Here is a 6000-nt window from a genome sequence, read left to right as displayed (position 1 = left end):
GTTAGGATCTGCAGCACCCACGAAAGGCTGGGTGTGGTAGGAAGTGCCTGGAACCCCAATACTTGCAGGTGGAGACAGGGGATCATCAGAGCTCACTGGCAGCCAGACTAGCTGTCACAGTGAACCCCAGGTTTAATAAGACCATATCTCAACAAATAGGACAGAGAAGCAATTGAGGGCATCCCAATATCAACCTTACACACACATTTTAAAAGAGCAGTTACCTTTCTCTTTATGTATGTATACATATAAATGTATAGTATACAAAATTACTTAGTGTATTATATAAAATATTATATAAAAATATAATTATATTTTAAATACAAAACACTATATTAATCAGTAATTATATGTATTTACATTTTATATAAAGTTATATATATGTATATATACATACATATATACATATATATGTGTTTACATATATATATACACGTATATGTATATATATATACGTGTATATATACATATGTATATGTATAAGTGTATGTGTGTATGTGTGTGTGTGTGTGTGTGTGTGTGTGTGTGTGTGTGTGTTTTGGAAATGATGCTAAGATTGAAAGTCCAGATCTTGCTCCTAGCAGATATGAAGTCTGTTGCTGAGTTACATCCACTCATATACCTAAAGCTTCTCATCATAGCCTGTGATGGCTGATTTTGGTTGTCGATGTGATACATCTGGGTAGAAGGACCCCTTGGTTAAACGAATTGTCTCTTTCAGATTGGCCTTGATGCATATCTGTGGAACATTTTCTTGGTTGTTAATTGATGAGGGAGGGCTGAGCCCATTGTGGGCAGTAGGTGAGTGGGTCTGCGCTGTGTAATAAGAAAGGTAGCTGAGCCAGTAAGCAGTGTCCTTCTAAGGTCTGGGATTCTATTTCTGCTGCGGGCTCCTGCCTTGGCGTCCCTTGATAATAAAACGTTAACTTGTAAGCAGAAATAAGCCCTTTCCTTTCCAAGTTGCTTTTGGTCATGGTGTTTATCACAACAAAATAGAACTAGGACCCACAGTAAATAAGTTATGTGCATATTAAACTCATTTGTTTTACGAGACATACAATAAGAGCAATATTCTTCAGTCCACTTCCAGTTTGCCCTCTGCTTCCATACCTGTAACATACGGTAATCACTCACAGCGAAGGAAGCCTGCTGCTCATGGGATGGTCAGAATGAGGGAAAGGAAGAGATGATGAGGCTAGCGTCCCAGCAGCCCCTTCCAAAGCACATCTCCATGTGAGCAGAAGACTTCCACCTTGACCCCGCCTTGAGAAGTTCCACCACCTCCCAGTGTGGCCATGGATTAGAAATAGCTTTTAGAACACTGGCTCCTTGGGCACACTGACCCAAGCTGTTGCATGCTTGGCCTTTGTTGCTTTTTTTTTTTTTTTAAATCAGAAACTTAAGGACACCAAGAGTTCTGCAGACAAGGAAAGATTAGAAAAGGAAAACAAGAATCCTTTCAATTCCAGCGTCAGTTCCTAAGCCTCAGCTTCTCTGGATGACTTTTTTTTTTTAACCCTTTCTAATGGTCAATGGTCTCCCTCCTTCTTTATTTCCTTCACTTTTTCCTTCCTTCCTTCCTTCCTTCCTTCCTTCCTTCCTTCCTTCCTTCCTTCATAACACCTCCTTTAACAGAGTCTCACTGGTCTTGAACTCCCAAGCCTTTTGCCTCAGCTCCTGAGTACTGGGATTATAATATATCATAATACCCAAATGACATACAGCAGACATCTGTTGGTTAACTTTCCAGTGTTTTCAGTTTCTTAGCTTTCCTTAGTTTAGGCGTTTCTCTGCCTCCCATACGGAAGAAGAGGATTTATCTCTGCCTCACCAAAACTCTCGACCTCACCACACACATTTCCTGCCCCTGCCCAACCCGTAGCTTCCCCAGTATAATTAGATCATAGCTCTCATTAGATCGACATTCAGTAGTTACCTTAACAAGAATACATAAGCACATGTCACAGCCAAGTCCTTCCTGAGGGTATAATGATTACTTCTCTTTTCTCGCTAAATTTTCTTCCCAGGGTTGAAAAATCATTTTGGTTTTGTTTATTTGCTTAGCTGTCTATGTACTCGACACTAATCTATACCCCCAAATCCCCCTACATTGAGTGTGTAATGTGTTCTCACAAGTCTCTAAAATGCTGCAATGCCTTTGATACTCTGGCTGTTTCATTCTCTTGAAGAGAGACTTCCCGGATCTGTGGCTGGGCCAGTTTGGATTGCTGCTCCTGACGCCTGCTGCTGACTTGAGGTCTCCTTTGCCACTTGACGGGAGCTGCCTCGTCTCTTGTGTGGAGCCTTGTTTTCCAGGAACCATGTCTCTCTCCCTTCTTGTGTGGGGTCGTCTTCCCCAGGGACTATGCCGCCTTGTTGTTATTGTTGAATATGTAATGTCGCCACAGTAGCTTCCCGAGACAGAGCCCCCGAAAGACAAAATTTAATATTGTTCATCTCCGAGGGCATCCCCATTCTACTCTTGCACTAAATTGAGAGTTTAGTGAGTAGGAAATTCTGAGTTGGAAGTAGTCAGTTATTCCAGTCTTCAGTCTTGTTAAAAGTGTCATCTGTTCCTCTCATTCCTTCATATAAAACCTGCTTGTTTCCTCTGACATCTTGTAGTATCTTCTCTGCACTACTAATGCTAAAACGCCAGAGTAACAAACCTTTGTTTTACAGAATTATTTGTTTTCTTCATCAGTTATTCTGGGCATTTTTAGCCTGGAAACTCATTTGTTTAAGACTGGGAGAAATTCCTCGGATTAGACACTGAATTATTTTTTAACATCCATCTTCTCTATTCTTTTAGGTTTGAATTCTCATAATTTGGATGCTTTTCATGAACAAGTCTAATGCTTTTTATCTTGTTCTCTTACACACACACACACACACACACACACGCACACGCACACACACACACACACACACACATGCACACACACACACACATACACACACACCACAGAGCATCATCAAGGGAACTGAAGCAGAGACTGGGAAGAGCTGCTGGTTATTGGCTTGCTCTCCTTGGTGCTTTCCGATTCCTTTTTACAACACAAGACCACCTGCCCACGGTTAGCATAGCCCACAGTGGGCTAAGCCTTCCCTCATCAGTCATGTACGTTTGTAGAGATTGTCCTGTACATACTTGCCGACAGGCCATCTTGATGGAGGCATATTCTCAATTGAGGGTCCCTCTAGCTGGTGTCAAGTTGTAGAGTAGCCAGCATGCACACATAAGCTTTCTTTGCATGCACATTCTCTGCTTTCTCCAAGATGTCTTTACCTTCTGGGTATATCTTGTTTTTGTATTATAAGTTTTTTCCAAATGTCAGGTGCTTCTTGGCCAAGTGCTTATAACCAGAATACCAACAAGGTTATGGTACTGACTAGAGAAGGCCTCATTAGTTATTAGTTTAACTAAACTGTGGTCTATCAGGGTCATTCCTTCTTGAAACGCTTGAAGGCATTTGATACAACCATTTTTTTTATCAAATCTAATCTTTATCAAAACCTTATCTAGCCTCCTGCTTGTGGAATATAGTGTAGGCTCTGATTGTTGAGAGATAAAAGATTCAGAGGCTCGGCCTTTGCTCTGTAAACTTGTAGTAAGTTCCTTATTCTTTCTAAGTTCCATGCCTCCGGTTTCACCTTCTAGCCCATGCTGTAAAACGACCTGTTTAATCGTCTCTAGAGAATGCGGATGGAGATCTGGCAGGGATCAAAACATGAAGAATTGGAAAGGACCTGACGTCCACTTGCATTTTGAGAAAACATTCCACCAATCTTGATTTGAATGCTAATTTCTCCCCTCCCCCTTCTAAAAGTATCAGTTTCAGTATTCTTGAGTCTTTGGAGCATCTGAGACAGGACTCCGGCCGTTCACGGCTGAGTTTTGGACTTAGCAGTCTCAGGCCTGCTAGGTCAGTTTCCACTTGTTAATATGGTTCTTATTACACGTGATTCCGAGCTTCCAGACTTTCGTGACTGCTGTCTCTTTTCAAGTTCCCTTTTGCTTTGTTTTAATGAGGCATGTGCTCTTGGCGATCTTTGACCGGAAGTTCCATCCAGTGCTTAAATTTGAACTCCATTTTCATAACACCTCCCAAGAAGCAGGCCCATACAGTAATATACTGCTGACAAACAATCGCGAAGCTATTATGGTCTATTGGGCACTACTTTAAGTACGTGAGCATTAACCTTTACCAACAGGATGGTTTACTGTGAAAGCTTGGTGGCCCATTTGGAACCGTCCCCTGTCCCAGGAAAGCCTAAAAGGGGTATGTTTAATGCTAATGATACTGGGACTTTTTTTAATCAATGCTAAAGATCAAACCCAGGAACTTGCACATGCTACACAGACGCTGCAACATTAAACACCAGCAGAAAATGTTCTTGTCTGTGCTCCCACAGTATGGAACAGACCACACTCCCAGCCAAGTTCTAATTTTGCTTTTGCCTCTATTAGCTGAGTATCTATCCCTCTAAGAAGCAGTCACTAAACCGTGTGGCTTGCTTTTCTAGATTCTGTGTAATCTAGGTAATCGAATGCGTAACTGAGTTCTCAGCTTGCAGGATATCGGACAGTGAGCATCCGGGAGGCAAAGGAGTGGATCAAGAGAACAGAGGACCCTCCTCATAAGAAGTCATCTGCATGTCCTAGAGTGAGTGTCCCCTCACCACTCTCAGTGATGGGACCCTGTCTAGTTTGAACGTAGGCCCTGTGTGTGCTGCGACAGTCTCCGTGAGTTCCTATGTGTGTCAGTCTTGTGTCTAGAAGACACTGTTTCGTTGGAGTCACCATCACCTCTGACTCTTATAGTCTCTCCACATCTTCTTCAGCTTAGATCCCTGAGTGTCATGATTTAAATATGCTTGACCCAGGCAGTGGCACTATTTGGAAGTGTGGCCTTGTTGGGACATGTGTGACACTGTGGGTGCGGGCTTTAAGACCTTCCTCCTAGCTGCCTGAAAGTCGGTATTCTCCTAGCAGTCTTCAGATGGTGACGTAGAGCTCTCAGCTCCTCCTGCACCATGTCTGCCTCGATGCTGCCATGCCCCCACCTTAGTGATACTAGACTGAACCTCTGAATCTGTAAGCCAGCTCCAATTAAATGTTGCCCTTACAAGAGTTGCCTTGGTCACGGTGTCTATTCACAGCAGTAAACCCTAAGACACTGAGCCATGAGAGGAAGGATTCAGTGAAGACATCTCATGTAGGACTGAGTGTTTCGAACTTTCTTACTCTCCATATGTTATCTACTGATGGGTCTCTGTGTTCATTCTTACCTACTGCAAGAGGAAGAGTCTCTGATCATGGCTGAGTGAAACACTGATCCAAGTCCCATCCCAACGTAGCCAAGAACAGTACTTTACTTTTTTTTTTTTTTTTTTTTTTTTTACAAATAAGGAAACTGAGGCACAGAAAGAAGCTAACAGATGCGAAGTCACATGGTTAAATGAGGGCTTGGAACAGGTGATTTGATAGAGCTTTGAATCCAGCCTGGCCTCATTTTCCTCTCTTGTCTGCCATCCGCCATCTGACCCCTTCTATCACCAGCCCATTGACCAGTCTATTCTCACTCTCACTAGACGCCTTTTCTTCTCCATGGCACTCATTCCTGAATGAGCCATTCCTGTTCCTGGCTTCTAGGAAGGGGTGGTTTCAAATACTTTTTAGTACCAGAAACCTAATATGTGTCTAAGTTTCAGGAAGAATCTCTCAAGGTCCAATTCCCAAACCACTTGCTAGAGCACATACTTCATATTAACTTCTGGAGAAGGAAAAAAAATCAAGAGTTTTTACTGAAGCTGTCATTATGGATATGTGATCGAGTCCTGCCTTTCTCCCTGGCCCCAAATCCTCTTTTCACCATAGCTAAGGCCTCAAAGCCACTTCATGAGTAACACCTGATATAACCCAAGCACTGAGCTCAAAGCCTGACATGCTAACTAGTCATCTCTCTCCAGCCACCGCCTTGTCCTTCAGCAGATTCC

Source organism: Arvicanthis niloticus, chromosome 26 (genome assembly GCF_011762505.2).
Source record: "Arvicanthis niloticus isolate mArvNil1 chromosome 26, mArvNil1.pat.X, whole genome shotgun sequence".
NCBI lineage: Eukaryota > Metazoa > Chordata > Mammalia > Rodentia > Muridae > Arvicanthis > Arvicanthis niloticus.
This window is presented reverse-complemented; position numbering follows the sequence as displayed.